Genomic DNA, 21,116 nt, shown 5'->3' on the forward strand with positions numbered 1-21,116 from the left:
ATTATTTCTGGTCACTTCACCTGGAAAACAAAACAAACAATCCATTCCCTTGGGCATGCAGTCCCAAGAAAGAAAATATTTCAAAGTTGCATTTAATACCCATTTCAGGGAACTCTAAATTCAAGACTCTCTTTAGGAAACCCATTATCAAAGGAAGAGACTGGTAGGGGGTAAAAGTTTAGCCTTTCTGTATTAAAAAAAAAAAAGTGATATTGCTGAATGTCCTTCCAAAAAGGAGAGTAAATCATTTCAGTTTCTAATTTCTACAGAATTTACTGGCAGAAAATCTTAGCAGTAGGAGGGACAGAGGGCGAGAAACAGAAGGGAAGAGGGAGAGAAGGGAGGGATGATTCATCTTTTGAATCATCTAAGCCACAATGACCATCTATCTCATTCTTAAATATATCAACCACCCTCATCTGAAATCTGCCTCAGAGTGGAATAGCCTTTTCTTTAAGTATTTTTTTTTCTTTAAACTTAATCTAAACTCATTTCCTCTCATTTAATCTTCAGTATGGATGGAGCATAGTTTGTATCCTTAAGGACAAGACATGTTCTATTTAATTCAAGGAGCAGTTATTCAGCACTTAAACTATGTTACAAGGCATGTCCTTGGTGCCTGGGATTTAAAAAACAAAACAAAACACTACACAAATGGTCTTTGCCCTCAAGTAACATCACATTATCCTATAAGGATACAACATGTACATAGATAAGCGTATGCAAAGTAAATAAAAAAAGTAATTTTGGTGAGAAGATGAAAAGAAGGACTTGGGAAATTTTTAAAAGTCCTTGGACAGGAGATGACATCTGAGTTGAGGGATTCCAAAAGATAGAGCGAACATGGCAGACGTGGGGCACAGTCAGTATAAAGATAAAAGAATGACACAGAAATTTCTTGTATGGAAAATAGCAAGTAGTCCAATGTGACCGGAATACTAAATTTTTCAATGAGAGTAATATGAAATCATTCTGGAAAAAGAGGCTGGAACAAAGAGATTTACATGTCAAATAGGCATTTGAATTTTATCTTTAAAGCAACAGGAAGCCACTGAAGCAGTTTGAGCAAGAGTGATGTGTTCGTGAAAACTTTTTTTTTCTATGTCAACTAAGCCCCCAAATTTATCAAAAATCAAGCTGTTAGGAGTACCTTGCCCCATAAGCATTCCTGTAAAACCAACTGTTTAGCCATCTCTAGTCCATCATTTCTAGTCCATAGTAACTCAGGAGATTCCTCTTGTTCTGGGTCACATGGTAGAATGGGAAAAGTCAGTTTTACTCTATGATGAACCCAGAATCCTTGTTCAACTTTGTGATCCTTAGTTACCTACAGGCAGTTCATGGAATAGATCCAAAATGTTGACCTAATCTTTCAGGAATTCTCTGGAGGAGGAACAAGTTTTCCCTCGTTCTTGTCCTAATCAGATTTTATTCTTGCTTGTGATCACAATAGGAGAGGTCCATATAGCTTTGGTCCCATCCCTGGTCCATATAGCTTTCGAGAGGACAGGTCAGGAGTTTGAAAATACTCTACAAACTATGGAGTAACCATTTAGAATGAAGTAAGGAAAGGCACTATTTACCAGACTCTTTTTGTCTGCCTGAGTAGGGCATGATAATGGATTTCCAGGCTCTTTGGCGGTAATGTTAGAACCAAGTGTTCCCCTTAGAAGTAAACATTCAACTGTTATTTTTCTTCTTTCCCACCTCAAGATCCCACCTTCTGTTTTATATTTTTATACTCAACTTCACAAATAACCAGACATGAACATATCCATATAAAAAGAATGGGGGGAGGGGAAGGGATTGTAAATGAAACCATTATATATGGTTTGTACTTTATTTTAAATTAATAAATATCCAAATAAATTCACCATTTCTGTCCTGCTCACCTCCGGCTCCCTTCCAACTTCCTTCTGTTCTCTTATGTGCATTTTATATTTCTTTTTTTTTTTCAGGCAATTGGGGTTAAATGACTTGCCCAGGGTCACACAGCTAGTAAGTGTCAAGTGTTTGGTTGAGGTCGGATTTGAACTCAAGTCCTCCTGACTTCAGGGCTGGTGCTCTATCCGCTGCACCACCTAGCTTGCCCCTTATGTGCATTTTAAATGCTTCAATAATATCCTCTTGTTTCTTTTTCTTTTTTTTTCCTGGCATCATCACTAGTCCTAACCCCCATCAATCCCTCTCCTAAATAAAAAATTAAAATTAAAATTAAATTCTCCTGTGACAAATAAGCATAGAAAAGTGAAGCAAATTTATACAATGGCCATATTTAAACATTGTAGGGCTCATTATGCACCTCTGACAAGAAGTATGCAACAAGTATTGTTATGAGTTCTCTGGAGCTAGGGTGGTTGTTACACTGATCAGAGATCTGAAGTCTTTTGAAGCTGTTTTTCTCTCTAGTGCTGTAGTGTTTTACATAAATTGTTCTCCTAGTTCTGGTCACTATACTCTGAGATTTAATTCATCCAAGTCTTCCTAAGTTTCTCTGAATTTATGTCTTTCATCATTTCTTATGGTACAATAATATTCCATTACATACATGCCATAATTTTCAACCATTCCCCAAATGAAGTGCAACCCCTCTAGTTATCAGTTCTTTGCTGCAATAAGTAAATATTCTGTATATGTGAGTTCTTTCCCTCTTTCTTTTATCTCATTGGAGTATATGCCTAGCATCCCACCTTCCACTTTAGTGCAGTATGGAACTAAATTTGACTACCACCAATTTTCTAATATGATAAGCAAAAATGTAAGGAGGGAAAATATCAGAAAATGCAAGCTTCCTTTAATCTCAATGCCTACTGTCTAATACAGACTCTTCTCTTCCGAGCTTTAGGATTAGAGTACACAGGCAAACTATCTGTAATTATTTAGGAATTAATCTGCTCAGAGATAGAGGGAAAGACTAGAGCTCTAAACCCTTCCTAGCCCAGTGCTCTAATGCCAAGATTTGCAAGAGTCAGTATGAAGACTGGAAAAAAGATCCAAAAGTGAATAAAGGTTGATTTGAATCTTCCAAGCTTCATATTAGGACATAAAAATCATGATAGGGAGGGGAGGGTAGCAATAGGTATTTATCAAACTCTAGACACTGTACAAAACACTTTATAAATATGGTCTTATTTGTTCCATATAAATTAGGAATCTATCTTTTACCTCAGTTAGCTGTGAAGACAAAAGTAGGGGTGAAAATGCTGAAATATCAGATAGAAAATAATGAGCAAATGCAGAAAAGTCGCAACACCCAAATGAGTCCAGTCACCAAGTTAAATATTGGCAACCATTCCTAAGCATTTAAACATAGAACAAAGCAAAGCATGATTTAATATTTAAGAAAATGATCCCCATTAGCCCACACCCATGTGCCTGGGGCCTACATAATACCTCAACTTTTTAATACTCTGTACTCTTCAAAGTGTTTCCACAAACACTTTCTCATTTAATCTTCAAGAAATGTGTTGATTTATTGGAAATCTGTCCTTTTTGGTGAGTTCTGTGGGTGTTTGGAATCAGGTATATTTATTATCACTTGGATTGGTGATGGAAGACCTGTGAAATCCTGTGAGATTCAGGGGGTTACTAAAATATTTAGAACTTACTGAAAGATTGCTTTAATATACTTCCCCCAAGACTTTCAAATTGAGATTTATTACAGTTATAATGATACTAATTAATAGCTCGATTTTTATTTAAATCTTAAGTCTTAAACCTTACATCACGTACATATATACATACATATGTACATATATAGTGCTTTTTTTTTCTTACAAATAGCTTGCTTTAGCATGGCACTCTATACACATCAGGAATTTAACGTGTCCACGAGATTTAAAAAATAACATTTTCTTTTAGTCTAAAGAAAGCATGGTACAACTCTAGCTCACAATGAAGCTTCACCCTAAGACTTCCTTCTCCCCGAGAAGATCTTTCCAATCACTTCCGTCATAGCTTGCTTTTTCCTTTCTTTAAAACATTTTGGGGTAGACATAGTCTCAAAGTCATCTAGAAAGCTCACACCATCATAAGTTTGGAGCTCCTCTGGTCCCATTCCTTCATTTTATAGATTAAGGAAGTCAAGGCAAAGAAAAAATGAATTGAGTTGCTCAAAATCATACTGATAGTAAGTGTAAGGTAATATTTGAATCCTCATTGTTTCCAGAGCAGAAGAGATAGCCAAGGATTTGTGAAAATAGGTATTTAGCAAATAGTCTCTAAGCCAACTCTCTTTTTAAGTGGGGAAAGGAAAAAAACTTGTCCCTCAGAAATACTTAACCAGAAAAAAGTGACCTACTTAGAAAGCTAAGACTGCAGTGCTTACAATTAAGACTGACTATATGAGATTTTTTCCTCCATCTCCCCACTCCTTTGAACCAAATCGTGGCATTCAAAATATCTTTAAAAGATGAGCTATAACAAACTAATGCATATGGAAAGGCAATGGCTTGTAGAACCCAGTTGGGATGTGATTACAGAGAAGTAGCAGTGAGCTACAATAAGGCTCTCAATTTCTCCTCCTTGGAAACCTCTCTGGCATCAGGGAATTGCCCCCTCTTCTTATGCCACAGGAACAGGGCCTCTGAACTCTTTCAAAATCTGTTTCCCCTTGGTCCCAGAGCACTGACTTATGGAACATACAGGTTTTCCCACCATGCCCACATTCCCAAACAATTGTAGCTGATCAAGGAGAATAGAGAAATGGCTCCTATGCTTACTCCCTTGAAAGTGTGTGGTCCAAAGGAAACATGTTTTAATCCTTGCTCAGAATGCTTAAAGCAAAGATTTAAAATGATCATGAGAACACTCAGCAGCCGTCAGTGACAACTCACAACTACTATGATATACAGACTAAGTTAAGTCATTTGATCTTTCTATCAGATGGAACAATGCTTCTGTGGGTTAAGTTAGAAGGTTGAGATCACTACGAATTGGTATCTACTTAGGCTTTTTGCTCTGGGAGAAACTACAATCTAATTTTTTTCTGTTTTACAAAGGTCAAGAAACTTCCTTTGTTCCCAGTAATTATATAGACAATTCATGTTAAGTTCAAAGATCATCAAGTCTTTCATGAAACTAAAATAGCCTGTCTCTTCCTCTACTGAACAAATTCCCCTCCCCCCCTTTTTTTTGAATAAGAAAAGTTCCTTTTCACTTCCTTGTTAAACAGGCTCCAAGTCTTAGGTGAAAATTCCTGAAGCCCTGTTCCTTTCACCTCCACTCTTACCTGACTTCTTCTCAACTCCTCATAGTATGAAGGACAGAGTGGAGGTTAAAAAACTAGACAGATTTGACAACAATGAGAAAACCAGGAGTAGATCACTTAAAGGAACAGGTAAGTAAGGATGAACTCCAATAGGCAGAAGACAGCATGGGTCTCCTTCCATAATTTCTCAATTCTAGTACGTAAATCTTTATTAAATTCCTACTAAGTAGAAGGCTCTATGTTACATCTGTCTCTTAGCTCCATCAACAATTCTCCCTTATTACCTCTACTTTTAAGTATGATAAGAGTCTGCTAATTGCTATACCTACCTCTGATCTCTTTTCCTCCTTCAATCAATCCTACAAACCTCTGCCAGATTGCTCTTCCTGTTGGTACAAGTTTAATCATCTTACTTTATTGCTAAAAAGCCTATAATCTAACACTTGTAGACATGAAATATGTTGACAACCCATTAAGTTTGAGGATTCTAGGATTCTGGAATGCCTCTGGAATAAACAAGAGTCAGAAAAATGTCAGAGGAAAAGAGAGAAGCCTGTTTTCACAAAGAAAAATAACTACATGTAATAAGAATTTTTGATATCTTTATGTATTGAATATTTTAGCACAGAAAAATGTTTTTATTAACCTTATTCAACATTAAAATATTTATTATCATTACTCAACATCATTAAAATGTTTTCCCAAAGTCTACAGCAGAATTTTCTAAGCTGTGTTCTTCAGACCTTTATGGTTCATAAAAAGTGAACTTGGGTTTTGTGAGACAAAGCTGATGTCAGTATTATTAGTATTAGCACCCTACCCATCTGGTTAATGTTTGCTGAATACTGAGTGAAACTTTAAAGGGAACCATTCAAAAGCAGGCCACCTATGGAAAGTATAGAAATCAGGGACCTCTGAACCAGTAGGAAAAGGAGAAAATACTGAATGCTGAGAAGAAACTACAGCAATTTGCACTTTGGCATGAGGCAACATTGTGCTGTGGAAAGAACACAATACTAAGAGAAGACCAGGTTTCCAGTCCAAGATCTAGTATTAATTCATTCTGTATACTTGGGACAAGTCATTGAGCTTCTCTGGGCTTCAGTTTTTTCCATCTCTAAAATGAATGTCATTGACTGAATAATCACTAAGGAACCTCTAAGTTCTAATATTTGAGTACTGTATGTATGGAGCCAGTTTCGTGCATGAGTAAATCTTATACCACTTCTTGTCCTCTCCAGACATGTTGCCTTGACTCAGACTATCACCCTCTCAGGTAAACCTGGACTCCTTCAATTCTGATAGGTCAGCTTTATGCTGCTTCATTCCAGTTCCTAAGACATGCTACTACTAGCATCTTCCCTTTCTCCCCATCCCCCCCCAGCCCCAGCCAGAATGTAAGCTTCTTTAGGGCTGTCTTCATTATCATCAAGGAGCATTTACTAATTTATGACTACGTGCCAGATACCACTCTTCTAAGTGCTAAAATCATGATCCCTGTCTTCAAGCAGAATTACATACTAATGGGGGGAGGGGGGGACACAAAATGTAAGTAATTATGTACATACAAAATACATAGATTGCAAATGTAAGGCATTAGCAGGACTGAGTGGGACGATGACACCAGGAAAGGCCTCTTGCAGAAGGGGGGATTTGAGCTGAGTCTGGAAGGAAGCAAGAAAGCAGAGGGAGAACTCTCTAGTCTTGTTTAGTTGTATTTATATCCCAGCCTGTAGCATAATGCACAGTGCTCAATAAATACTTTGTTTACCTATCCAAACTGTTTTGTTTTTTCATTTCAAGTTATTCCACCCTTGGACTTTCATGATTGTGCAAATGTATCCAATATCATCTATTGAATACTGATAATGAACCAGACTTGATGCAGGAAGTAAAAGGATTTTGCACCTTGTATAATGAATCCTCAAATTAACAGCAGCTACAGGAAGGTGTCATGGTATTATAAAAAGGTTAATGGCAAAGATGTAACTAGGACAGATCAACAGGGGCAAATAGGGTCTCTGTTCCAAAGTGCTGGAATTTAGAAGTTGCCAACATCTACACTCATGTCATATTGTAGTATCAACTAGAACCTAGTTATTGAGAATAATTAGTTAAAATAGGAAGCTAGGGTACCAGAAGGCATTAGCTTCCTACCCCCTACAAACAGATGCCACACTCAATGGGAGAGAATTTCTATCTCCTTCCAACTGAATTTGTCTTTAAAAGTTTGAGGGCATTTTTCATTCTGTTTGCCCCAGGAATGCTTTGTGAGGCTTTTCCAAGGTAAGAAAAATGCCAATTATAGTGCCAGTGAGCACTAGATTAGGAATCAGAAGAGTAGAATTCTACTGCTGGCTTTGCCATCAACCATGTGACCCTTAAGAAATCACTTAAACCTGTAGGACTCAATTTAATCATCTATCAAAATGAGAATAAAAACACCAGGTACCCACACTATCTCACAAAGTCATAATGAGTGCAGAATAAGATAACAGATTTGTAAGAGCTTCACAAAGTTAGAAATACTATACAAATATAAAGAGGAGAAGAAGAAATTAGATCAGTTAAAGAGAGGTCAGATTATGGCCAAGAAAGACACCTAATGCAAATGAAAAAAGCATGCTGAGTTTAGGGATCTTGCATTTCTTACTAGGCACAGGTGAGTAAGTGTGATAAAAAAAAAATACAGGAAGCTGGTGAAAGTTTAGTGGGCTGGTAACCTAAAAGGTTACCTATATGGATGTTAAATGATCTCTGACAAAGCAGTGTGACTAACAGGCTTAGTATGAATAGGACTGATGAAGATAGGGTGCTTAATCCAGTCATTGCAGGTAATAATAATAATAAGTGACACACTGGGTTTGAGTGAAGAGAAGAACTGGGGTGACTTTTTTTCTCCCTAAGAAGCCTGCTACTAATGAGTAACTTCTAATCACTCAAGTGTGTTGCTTTTAGCCTTCCTCTTCTTCCTTCCTCCTCTCTTCTATGTTTTGGTGTCCTAGAAAAGAGGTTGTTAAGAAAAGTAGTACCAAGATGCTCACACATCACTCTTGCCTAATGGATATGTGGTTTTTTTCCCCCCAGTATATAAGGCTAATTAAACAATGTGTATTACACATGATACAATAATTTTGTACTGTGTTACACATGATACAAAATTTGTATCAATCAGCAAACATATACTATTAAGGTATTGTGATATGTCTGGGGATACATAGAATCAAAGATACTCTAAAAGATTTTTTATGAATTGGTTGAATACAAAACAGAACCAAGATAACAATATACACAATGATGATAATACCGCAAGGACAGGGGCAGCTAAGTGGTGCAGTAGATAGAGCACTGGCCCTGAAGTCAGGAGTACCCGAGTTCAAATCCGGCCTCAGACCAAACACTTCACACTTACTAGCTGTGTGACCCTGGGTAAGTCACTTAACCCCAATTGCCTAAAAAAAAAAAAAAGCTCAAGGACAAATGGTATTGAGATACAAAATGGGATATGTATTTCTAGACATGGCCAACATGTGGATTTGTTTTGCTTGACTATGTTTGTCTGTCACATGGGGAGATTTTTTTCTTTTAATTTGAAGGAGATTGGGGGAAGAGGGCATGTGATAATGATACAAAAAAAAAGAAAGGTTTCTTGAGGCATTTCTTGAAATGGCTAGAATGATGTCTAAACAAAAGGAAATTTGGTCAAAAATATGGACAAGCAGGCCAGCTTTAAACCTAGCATGATTTTATTACATGCCTTTTTTTTTTTTAAATAAGGAAAGCTGTTTGTAATAGGCTCATGGTTTCATATTCAATCATCTTTCTCTGTTCATTAAATACTGTACTTTGTTCATTTTAATTGCTGTTTGTCAAGTACAAAATAACCAAACAAAAGAAAAAAATTTTTTAAAAAGAAAAACAACATTGAAATTCACTGAATTCAAATAAATGCAATTATGAGTCTTAACTCCATAGGACTGGCACTGAAATATACCTCCTTCCTTAGAGTGTAAAGACTACAGATGTGGAATGATATATATACACTGTTAGATATGGTTAATGCTTCTGTTTTGCTTATGTAGCTCATTGTTTCAAAGAAGTGTTCTGTTGGGGAAAGGATTATTGGGAAATGACTGTTTTTATTGTATTTTTTTAAGAATCAAGAATTTTAAAAAAGAAAACCTGTTAATGCCACAGAGATTTGTCAACTTGAAGTTTCTGTAAAGAGTATTTTCTGTTAACAAAATGTATTAACATTTCAGAAATAAAGGAAAAGCACCAGTATTGAAATTTACCTGAGGACCATGCAACTTGGAGAAATGACCAACATTAGCTAAGGATACATCAAGTCACAATGAGTTCTACCCAATGAATTTTTACAGTGTTTCCACAAATATCTATGAGAATCTGGTGCTCCCAGCAAATTACTATGGTATTCATTAGTCACTGTGGATTAACTTCATAAGTCCACTTTTTGAACTAGCCTTGGATTATGACAAGTCCTTTTCCCCTTTCATCAAAGGTCCATTTGCTGAAGTTAATAATTTACACATGAGGTCTCATTACTTTAAATGTTATCTGTTCCTTAAAACAGACTTGAATTTTCAGTTCCCTAAAAACTTGCTACAGATGATGTCAATTGTTCTTTTCTATTTTTATTTCTTGATAAGGAGGCTGACTATGATTCATTCACTATTTTATGGACTTAAATAGTAAAGGTCACCCCCCCCCCAAGTAAGGTTAATGTTGAGTGTCATTTATGATTTAATTACAGAAACACTTCAGCAACAAAAGCTGTATCCTTTGTCAAATGCAGTGAGAGCTCTTACCAGAGTTGGTTATAATTATGTTACTCTATTCTTTTTCATAATGTGCTCACAATAATGTATTCCTTTGAAACCAATCATACTACATGTCATAACAAGGAAACATGGAACCTAGGCTCCAAATTGGTTTATTGTAACCAGAGATCAAAACTGTAGGTATTTGGGCAAACCTATTTAAACTAACTAAAAACAAATACACATCTACCATCTGGCTCGTTCTCATTTATCTAGGTGGCACTTAAAAAGACATTTTGACAATTTCTGCAATTATATGATCTCTTCTAAGGAACTACCCCTAAATTCATGATGTGTCTAGAGGTCATATCACCAGTTACAGAACATCTGGATTAACTAAAGCTATTTTTTTTAACTTATGGGCTGCTTACAATGAAAAAAAGCCAAATGTCTTCTACAACTTTTACATTAATGAAATTTATGTTCATCCAATCAAAAGAAGTCAATTTCAAACCTGCTGCAGAGGTGTCCAGATGAACTGTGAATATGAGACACTATTTTCTTTTCCTTTTCTGAATAATTTCACACTTACATTAGATGAAACTGGCAAAAATAACTATATCTAAAGGACAATATTTTTAATTCTGGTAAGATGCTAAATTAACCCCAAGGAGCACAGGAAACAGGGACTCACAATATAAAGAAAATGAAATATTCACAGTTCTTTCTGGTAAGTAACAGGGTTGACCATGTGAATTTATTTCAAGATTATAATGATGTTTAAGTATGTAAATATTTTAATTTACTTTTTAGTTTCAGTCTCATCCCCTTTTCTTCTCTCCCCCACCAAGGCTAAAACACTAGCAAACTCTGTAACATATATACTTATTTCATACATACCTGAGCTCTTAGCAGTGACTAAATAGAGAGACTTGTTTAATATACAACAAACTCTGTCCTTCAGGTGCTGTGGACATGCTCTGTTTCTGGATCGGTCAGCTGTGTTAATTATGCATCCTCTTCTATCTCTTTGGTCACTCACTGCATTTTAGCACCTGCAGACAAGGTGGGTTCATCAATCATTCTGACTATTTAGAGCTAAGTTCACTAAAGGGCTTTGAGGAATGGTAAAGTTTTTTTGGTTTGTTTTATTTGTAGAAATAAACTGTAGTTTAATAGAGATAAATATACAGTCCTCCACTTGCATTCAAATGACTTCTACTGCACAGGCACAATGGCAGTCTAGAAAAAAGTTCAGGTGGGAAAGACCTGAAGGTTTTAATGGACCGAAAACTCAATGATTCAACAAAATGATACAGCAGGTAGAAAGAGCTAGTGTGATCTTCAGCTATATAATGGAAACAAAGCATGCAGAAAATAAAACTTCTAAGCAGAAGTTCCTTGATTTATCTCTGGATTTTGTTCATCTGTGCTAGCTAGAACCCTGTCTATAGTCAGTCAACAAACATTTATTAAGTGTCTACTCTATGTCTAGCACTATGCTAAGCACTGGGGGCACAAAGGAAGCCAAAAGACAGTCTCTACTCTCAATGAGCTCACATTTTATTGGGGAGACAACCTGCAAACAATTATGTACAAACAAGATCTATACAAGATGAATTGAAGATGATAAACAGAGAGAAGGCATTAGCATTAAGATGGGGAAAGGGTTTTTGTAGAAAGTGGGATTTTATCTGGGACTTGAAGAAAGGCAGGAATGACAGGAAACAGAGATGAGGGAGAACATTCCCAGCAAGGTGATATTTTCTGTTTCTCACTTTGCCCACAGATCTTAAATACATCATCTACCTCATCCATGGTAACTTTTACATTATCCTCCATCTACCACCACCACAACCCCTCCTTTGAACTCCTTTAGTACTTATACTTTATAGTGCAAAGTTTAGCACGGACTGTCATATTGTTGCCATGGTGAATAAAGGCAGTGTGCATGAGAGATAGAGCTCTAGTAACATCTACTAGGTTCAAGGGCTGCCTGATACATATTGGCTGTGTGACCCTGGACAGTCAATTAAACTCTTAGTGCTCTAGAGAAATTTGATAGAGGAAGCTCCTCACCAAAGGGGTTCCCTGCAACTGTAAAATCTTAGGTCTAATCTCCATCCCTGTTGTTCACTGTCTTGTGTCATGGTATTAGTCTTGCCTCCCTAGTTAGAAGGGATAATCCTGTCTTATGTGCTTTCTATTAATTCCAACAATATACCAGAGATAGACCAAATATTCCTCAAATATTTAAATCACAGAAAGCTAGAGAGAAACACAACCTTAAGAATCATCTATTATAGGCACTAGAACTTGCTAACCATGAGGCAGCTCAGTGACATCAGGCCGACATCATGGAGAACACTGATCTAGAAGTCAGAAGATCCAAGTTTGAATCTTGCCTTAGAGACCATCAGTTCTCAAAATGTGGTCCTTGGATGCTCCTTTCAGGGGGCCATCAAGGTCAAAACTAACTAAAAGCTGAGATATCATTGGTTTATTAAAATACTGTTTTCCAACTGTATATTTACATGAGGCCAGATTCTTTTTATACACTTCAACAAAAACAAACAAAAAAAAACTGAACACAGAAGCAGATATGAGAATCTGGCTGTGTTCTATTAAGTCAGACATTAAAGAGATTTACAAAAAGCACATAAAACAATGCCACTTTTCCAACTTTTTATTGTTTTGAAAAATATAAATATAATTACTTTTCATTAGAATGTTATTTTGCTAATATATAATTGGTTTAGTATTATTTTTAATGGATTAGTAAATATTTCAATATTGAAAAATTGAGATTATTTAACATTCTCAGTTTTAATTTCTAATATGGTAAATATAGATAAATGTAACCCACATATGTAAAAGTTATTTGGGGTCCTCAATAACTTAAGAGTGTGAAGAGGTCCTAAGACCAAAAAGTTTATGCCTTAAACACATAGTGGCTATGTGATCCTGAGCAAGTTACTACTCTCAGCCTGTTTTCTCGTGTGTAAAATGAGGAGAGTTGGACTCAGTTCTAGCTCTAAACCTGTGAGTCTATGTGACCCTGGGCAAATTACTCAGTTTCCTCAACTGTAAAATGAGGACAATTATATTTGTTCAACCTGTGGTTGCTCATAAGCTATTATTACCTAGTTCAGTCCTCTCATCTAACTAATGCTTACTCAAAGTCATACAGATGACATATGGCAGAGCTGATGCTTCAGTACTCAGATCTTATTGGCTTCAATCTATTTGCTAATTACACATTTTCTAAGAACCTAACCTACATAGAGCAATGTGCTCATGACCATGTCACTTCTCTGAAAATCCTCTGAATTTTCTTAAAGGCAAGATGAGGATAATAATCACACCTACCTCACAGGGTTGTTATAAGGATCAGATGAGATAGTATGTAAAACATTATAAATGTCAGCTGCTATCACTATCATTATCAAAATCACCATATTAAATAATATAGGAGTAAAGGTATTTCTGATTCTGTATACTTCTTTGAAAGAGTATGAATTAAAAAAAAAACCCCTCTTCCTTCTCCCATCTCTCCAAACTCTACCCAATTCAATACAGCTTACCTGGCTTACAGCATCAGTCTTCTTTCAACAAGACAAGAGTAGTAGGCTCAATAAAGCAACACTTCCGTAGCTACTCTAAAAGCTACTGGAAAGTCACAGGACAAAAAAACAGATGACTACAATGGGTGCGGAGAAAAGGTCTGTGGTGGCTGATTCTTATGCCCTATTTACATTTTTTTTCTCTCTCTCAAGTGTGAAGCCCTTCCAAAGTTCAATAAGCCAAATAACTGTCTACAGCCACCATGACACTCTGTCCCAAAAGTAATAAGTCTCTCATTTTACAGTACAATAAAGTGACTAGTAAGAAGGCCTAAGGGTGGAGTGTCTAGGTGGAGATTTTGGTGACTTCATTTTTAGGGGTCTGGATCAATGATTTTATTGACACAGGGAGCTGGTAGCGTGGAAATTCCCACCATCGATGCCAACCAGCAACTAAAAACTGTAACTAACAGTTCACAACTGATAAAGAATTAAATAAACAGAACTAGAAAGCTAAAATAATATGAATAAAAAGAGAAGGAATAAAAAAACTGCATTATGACTTCAGATAAGATTTAAGAAAATGCACTTCATAGGAAACTATGACTGAAATATTGCATATACAGTCAGACTCAATCCTTGTTGCTTTTGTTGAACTGTTTTTTTTTTTCATTTTTAAATAGTTCACACAAGAGAAGGCTTGCTGGGGTTAGGAGCTGGAAAAATTATTTAGAAAGGACTGTGATATTAAAAACAAAAGGCATCAATTTAAAAAAAAACACACAACTAATGTTGAGTTTTGCCTCATGGGGCATGGAATACCATATAACTAAGTCATTTACCCATGGTTACATAGCTAGGTATCAGGGGCAGGAGTTGAACCAATGGAGGTCTTACTAACTCCAAAGTTGTCCCTCTTTGCCCTTCTAGTGATATAAAGATTTTATTGTGCAAATAAGTCTTCACATCTGATTGAAAAGTTAAGTTCTTTCAAAGCAGGAACCTTTGCGAAGGCAGCAAAAATGATCAAAATTAAATAGAAGAGTATATATCATAAATTTATAATTCATAATCTCATTTATAAAACACTTTAAGATTTATATAAAGGATTTTCCTCTGAACAATCTTGAAAGATAGGGAATGGAAACTATGCCCATTTTACAGAGGAGAGAATTAAAAAGTCAGAGAGAGGGTAGATATTACAATGATCATCATTATCTTCAACAATAGCAACCAGCATCATATGTACAAGCATAAAACTCAAAGAAAATATCTCCTACACATAAATATTAAATATTCACCAAAAATTTTCCTTAAGATTAAAAAAAAACACAATATCTACTACTTCCACTAGTCTTGATGCTCCCTCAAAATTTGTTCCCTTGCTTCCACTTATTAAACTGCAATGCATCATAAACATTCTAACCATTACATTTCATTACCCATTACCCACTCTTTCCCAGTGACTTAACTACAAAATGGATAATTAAAAATCAGACAAGCAACTGCCTTGACTGCCTGATAACAGGGAACTCCATCACACAACAAATGACATTCAAATAACTCAAAAAATGATTCCTTAACCAAGAACTTAGAAGCCTGCTTATTGGATCAAGTTGCTAAGAGATACCTAACTGTCAAACTATCCTATGAGATGATATTGAGACAATTGTTTTGGGCCTTCTACTCCTCTGCCGTATTATACAACTCTCTTCTCACTCTGTCTCTCATCTCCTTTCTGGTTCTTTGCCTTTGGTTTGCCCATGGATAACTCCATTATTCAGAACTAAAGAGGGTCCCCAACCCTGGTCTAGAAAGAGTTATATAACTTGAATGATTTGGGGATATATTGATTGTTTCTATACTAAAAAGTTTAGATCAATAAACAGAAATAACCTTGATTCTCCCCTTATCTAATTGCCATGTTAAAGAAGAAAATAGATGATGAAGACATTGAGTTCTTGGGGATATGGCTACCTTATAGGTTTATCTTTTTCTCCAGTCTTGGCATTCCTCTAATGACATCCATGACAGAGCCTTCCTGCATAATTCCTCATTTATAAGATACTGGAGCCAACTCACATATATGCCTGTGCCTTTCTATCCCATTAGGTTTCAGTTCTTTGAGGACTGTGACGTTCCATAACTCACAATCATAGATCATCATCCCAAAAACACTAGTGTTTAAAATGATGGGTCTTTGTTCTTGGGATAAATTTCCAGATTACATATAACAGAAATTACCATTATTGTTATTCAACATTCAATTCCACAAACATTTAATTAGGACCTACAATAGGCAGTAGCTCATGCCAGGAACTGGGAGTCAAGTCAGGAGAGAAAGGAGCATGGATGGCCTGAGCACTTCATGAAATGGTTGATCTCAGGCAAGAAATCAAGGATCATCAGAGGAGAGGGAAAGGGGGTGCCTAGGGCTGGAGGCATCTCCAGAGTGAAAAGGCTGCAGGTGAGCAGGTGGAAAAGTCCAGTGAGTCAGGAGTGGAACTAGGATTGCCCAAAAGGAGTTTGCTATCTAACCTAATACAATGGGGGGAAGGGAAGGGCAGAGAGAGCTAGAAGACATAGACACAAATAACTGATAGAATAAGTGGAATGGTGAGGTCCAGAAAAAATGCCAGAATAATTATGAGAAGGGATAAAACACTTTCAGCTGTAGATTCCAGGAAGACTCCATGGAGAAGTTGATATCTAAGCTGGGCCTTGAAAGGGAAGGACTTCAAACAAATGGAGATTTCTAGGTGGGGGTGGTGAAAGGGTTCATTCCCAGCTGCAGCATAAATTTCTAGTTTGTCTGGAGACAAAAGTACACAAGGAAAAAGTAGTTATGAGACAGGACTAGAAAGAGATCAGAGCCTAGATGTGAAGGAGATTTTCAAAGTCAAGAGAATATATCTTTTATTCAGTAGGCAATAGGGAGCCACTGAAAGTTTTTGAATAGAAGAGGAACATGAATCAAATCAGTATATTAGGAAGACTACCTTGGGCAACTAAATTAAGGGGAAGAGGGAGAGAGATGGAGAGAGAGGAAGGTGGGGAAGAGACAGACAGGCACAGTCTAAGTGAGTGATGATGGCTTAAAGAGAGGTACTTAGAGTGAGAATTAATTAAGGGGAAGTTACTATGCTAGGCAGCAAGGAAACAAAAAAAAAACCCAAAATGAAAAAGTCTCTGCCCTCAAGAAGCTTACCTTCTTTGGGGGGAAAATGTACAAACATACCTTCCCTATTAATGCAGAAAGTAACACCATCCTCCTAATTGCCCAGGTTCAAAAACTAGGAGTCATCCTCCCCTCTCCCCCTCATATATATCCGTATATATTGTGTAATGTATATATGTATGCATACATACATACACAGAGAGAGAGAGATATGTGTATGTATGTGTGTCTGTGTGTGTGTGTGTGTGTCTCAAAAGCACTCCCCCTCTCCTCAGTAGTAAACTTCTCATTAACAGTCAGTAAACACAACAAATTCTTATAGCGAAGGCATTTACTAAGATGGCTACAAAACAATTTCCCCATAAACCTGGGGACACTCCCACAAATACACACAACATCCTTGGGAAAATGGACTCAAACTTAAAGTATAAGGTAATGAGGAACATATATAAGACTTAGAGGAAGCAAAGATAATTCACAACTCCTGATATTTTCTCTCTTCTTAGATCCTCACAGAGCTCTCTATGGCTTCAGTGTCTCTATCCAGTGGTTGTTCAGCTGGGTTCTCAAGATATGTTCCTCTCTTAAGTTCAACTGTAAATTGCCAGAACTAGTTCTCTCTTGATTTAATAAGCAGCTCTCTTCTCTGCTGCCAGAATTCCTGTTCCTCAAATGTACTTCCTCCCTTGAGTGACTTGCTTTTCTTTATACCCAGTGTCTGTCTGCTCTCTCAAAGGCTCAAACTCTCTCAGCAAACTTTCCAGAAGCTGGATGGGGTGCTTTCTCCTAGGTAAACCACTGCTAGATAGACAGCGGTTGATGAGGAGGAAAGAAAAAAGGAAGGAAGGAAGGAATAAGCATTTATTAAGTACTCACCACGTGCTAGGAACCTGGTAAGTACTTTACAAACATCATCTCATTTGATCAGTAGGACAACCCTTCCAGGTAGGTGCTATTATTCTCCCCATTTTACAGTTGAGGAAATTGAGTCAGAGGTTATGTGACTTGCCCAGGTTCACACAGCTAGTAAGTGTTTGAGGCTAAATTTGAACTCATGTCTTCCTACCTCCAGGCCTAGCACTTAATCCACTAAACCATCTAGCTGCCTCAAGGCATATATTCCCTCCTCTTCCCAGCAAGAGGTATCATCCACAAACACTCCTAAATCCAGCCCCCCTCCCAAAAAAAAAATTGTTGAGTTGAACAGAGTTGTCAGTTTCCAGGCCAGTAAGTTTGTTGCTAGATGTGATGGATGTATTTGTTTTGTTTTGTTTTCCAAGGGTCAGGGAGAGTGGCTGGGGCAGGGGGAGGCGATGAGGGAGGAGAAAGATAAATCCTCTTCTTTCCCCCCTCCCCATGTCTTGACTCTCCCTACTTCTGGCCGGGCTTAAATCCCTAAAGCACCAGGGGTTTGGCTAATGTTTAGCCAATCACTTGCTTCCTTTAACTTCATCAGAGAAATAAGTTCATACACCATAAAGGGTTCAGGAGGTGTTAACACTTTGCTAATACCTCTTACCTACTCTTTGCATTCTAAGATGTTAAGTGAGGTCGGAAACTTCTTAATATAAACAAACAGAAAATATTTAAAAATTAAGTACAGAGTAATCTGAGAAAGTAAATTAGATGAGGTCTAGAAGTTGAGAAGTATTAGGAATTTGGGTGATAACAGAGAGGAAGAAGCTTCTATTTCAAATATTAAGCAGCGAGATAAAGAAAAGAGCTCTAAACATGGAGAAAGAGAACATGAGTTCAAATCCAGGCTCTGACACATAAGGTCTGCCAAACAAATGAGTATATATTTCATCCTACACACAGGAGGAAACCATGGCAACATTTTGTGCAGGGAGAAAACATTGCAAGACCTAAGCTTTAGAATATTCCTTTGGAAGTTGTGTCAGAGATGGAAAAGGAACAGATTTGAAAGATGTTACAGAGAATCAACAGAACTTGGCTACTATTATGAGGGATGAAAGAGAGGGAAGACCCAAAGATGATGCTGAGGCTTGCTACAAGCATGGGCAGCTGGAGTGTATGGTGATGCCATTAACAAATAGTATTTGTCTGTGTCCTTGTAGTAACAGGAGTTCTTAAGACTGGGGTACACATGTCTGCAGACAGAGTTCAGCGAGTCTGTAAACTTCGATGGAAAAAAAAAGCCATCTTTATTTTCAACAACTTTTAGTGTCTTTTGCAGGCCTATGTATTTTAGTTTATGTACTATATTTAAAAATCCTTCTGAGAATGGGTCCGTTGTCTTTATCAGACTGCCAAAGGCCCATGACACACAAAAAAGGGTTAAGATAGAAAAAAGTGCCTGAAGGGTAGAAAAGACCATTTCATTTTTGTATCACCAGCACTTTGCAGATAATAGATGCTTAATAAATGCTTGTTCATTTTTTTAACTAGGTCATAAGCTCTTTGAAGACAGAGAAATAGCATCTAATGTTATGCTTCTGTTGTGACCTCCACAGAACCAGGACAATGTCTTACTCATAGAAGGCATTCGTGGGTCTTATCTCTTGAACCAGTGGGGGAAGGGCCTGGGGGAGATTTCAATATCCAGGAGTCAGGCATTTTTTACCTTCAAGCTTTCCTTTCCTACCCAAACAGTATGCAAACAATCTTTCCGAGGGCAATGATTGGTTGTCCTTTCCATTTTTTGTCTCGGTATCACCAGCAGTGCCTTGTACATAATAGTCACAGTATTTGTTAAATTGAGGCTAGAGTATAGTCTCCTTCCTCTCCTCGAAAAACATGTTGTCCTGACTCTTATTCGATATTTCTGACCTTCCCTTGTGGTTCCTTTAACCAAAGCTTGTAGTACCAAGCCCTCCTGGCTCACCCAAGTCTAAGTTACACAAAAATGCCTATGTTACACAACATTTTGCCATGAATTGCAAGCTGTACTGTACAGAAGTCTGCATTGTTTAGTCTTTTTTTTAAAGTTTCTATTCACTATTCTTCCCAGTGATGATGGGCTGGTCCCCTCCTCCAGGATCTACCCTCTAAAGATTAAAACACTCCAATGCACCCTAAACACTTCCGGAATTTGCTAGCTCCCCTGTTGTTGTGCCCTTAGGACCTCCCGAGCTTGCCATCAGCTCCACAGCTGAACCCTCCTATATGTGTTTTCTCCCCAAATTAAAGCATGAGATCTTGAAACGATGGTTTTCTTCTTCCATTGACATCCTCAGTGTTTAACATAGTGTACAGTACATGATAAAGCCTTAATAAATTTTTTTTCATTCATTCGGTGCTCAGCATGATGTTCCTTCTACACACTGTACCTGTATAGTCATGCAACATTCCATCAAGTGCTACAAATATGTGCATATGCACACATATGCATATGTATGTATATACAATAAGCACACATATATCATCATAATGCTGTGCTACACATCTGTATATGTATGTCATATCTCTGATGTTACAGCACTGCCAGAACCATGAAAAAATAGAATTAGGTAAATACATACAATTCTGTGACCTAACCTCTCCCCATCTGATATCTAAATCAAACTTTCCAATCCTACCACATTGTTTTATCTTAGAGAGCAAATAGGTAAGAGGTATTAGCAAAGTGTTAACACCTCCTGAACTCTTTATCTCATTATGATATTGTTTCACACCTAAAGCCACTCCACATGTGGACAGTAAAAGTCAGGAAGTTTTGTGCTCTCTGTGGTTTAAGGAAAAAGGTATTTTAGGAGGCATAGTCATCCTTTGGGGTTATTTCCAAAGGAACATATGATGTACTTCCTCTTTAAGAGGAGAGGTGTTTCTACACCTTCTGAGTAGCCTGGTAAAAACCTCTTTGCACCTTTGGGGTCCTTTACACCCTACTGTTTCACACTCTAAGGTTACACTCCTCCACCTTCTTATAGTTATTTTTACAGCGAGAAAGGATTTTGTGTCGAACCAGTTACGCTCTAACCTCCTTTTAATGGATGACTGGGGTTAGGGTGCTATAATAGTCTGTGACCATGAAACAAAACTTTTTTAACTCACCCTCCTGGAGACTAAGTCCATGACTTTGGCTTCATTAGTTCTTACCAGCCAGGAAGAAGGAGCAGTTTTGATGTTCTAAGATTACTAATACATTCAGAGATACTGTCCCTACAAAAGAAAAATAGTCCAGTTTGCTTGATACCTCTCAGCTGAGCTATTGTGTGGAAGGAAGCCTCAAAAAATACAATTATATGATTAATAAAAAGTGGCATTCTTTAAATACTCCTACTAAACTACCTATTACAACACAAATGCTATTTGCAGTATTGTGTGTAAAAACATCCTCTAGTAACAACCAATAAATATTAAGGTCTTCATTCCTACTGAAAACTATTTTCTTCTCTGATGGATTTGCATTAATAACCAGCTCT

The 21,116-nt window shown here is 37.1% G+C and overlaps 1 protein-coding gene across 5 annotated transcripts in view; it reads right to left on the bottom strand.

The window, feature by feature from the left end:
- The window catches only part of MGAT5 (alpha-1,6-mannosylglycoprotein 6-beta-N-acetylglucosaminyltransferase), a 371,902-nt gene that overhangs the window by 308,746 nt on the left and 42,040 nt on the right, over positions 1-21,116 (bottom strand). For 3 of the 5 annotated variants that reach the window (XM_027835549.1, XM_027835552.1, XM_027835551.1), the window contains exon 2: positions 10,891-11,045. The exons of the other annotated variants lie outside the window; for them this stretch is intronic. The gene's annotated coding sequence lies outside the window, so the exon portion shown is untranslated. The remainder of the gene's footprint in view (positions 1-10,890; positions 11,046-21,116) is intronic. 5 annotated transcript variants of the gene reach the window in all.

Source organism: Vombatus ursinus, unplaced genomic scaffold (genome assembly GCF_900497805.2).
Source record: "Vombatus ursinus unplaced genomic scaffold, bare-nosed wombat genome assembly UNPS02014816.1, whole genome shotgun sequence".
NCBI lineage: Eukaryota > Metazoa > Chordata > Mammalia > Diprotodontia > Vombatidae > Vombatus > Vombatus ursinus.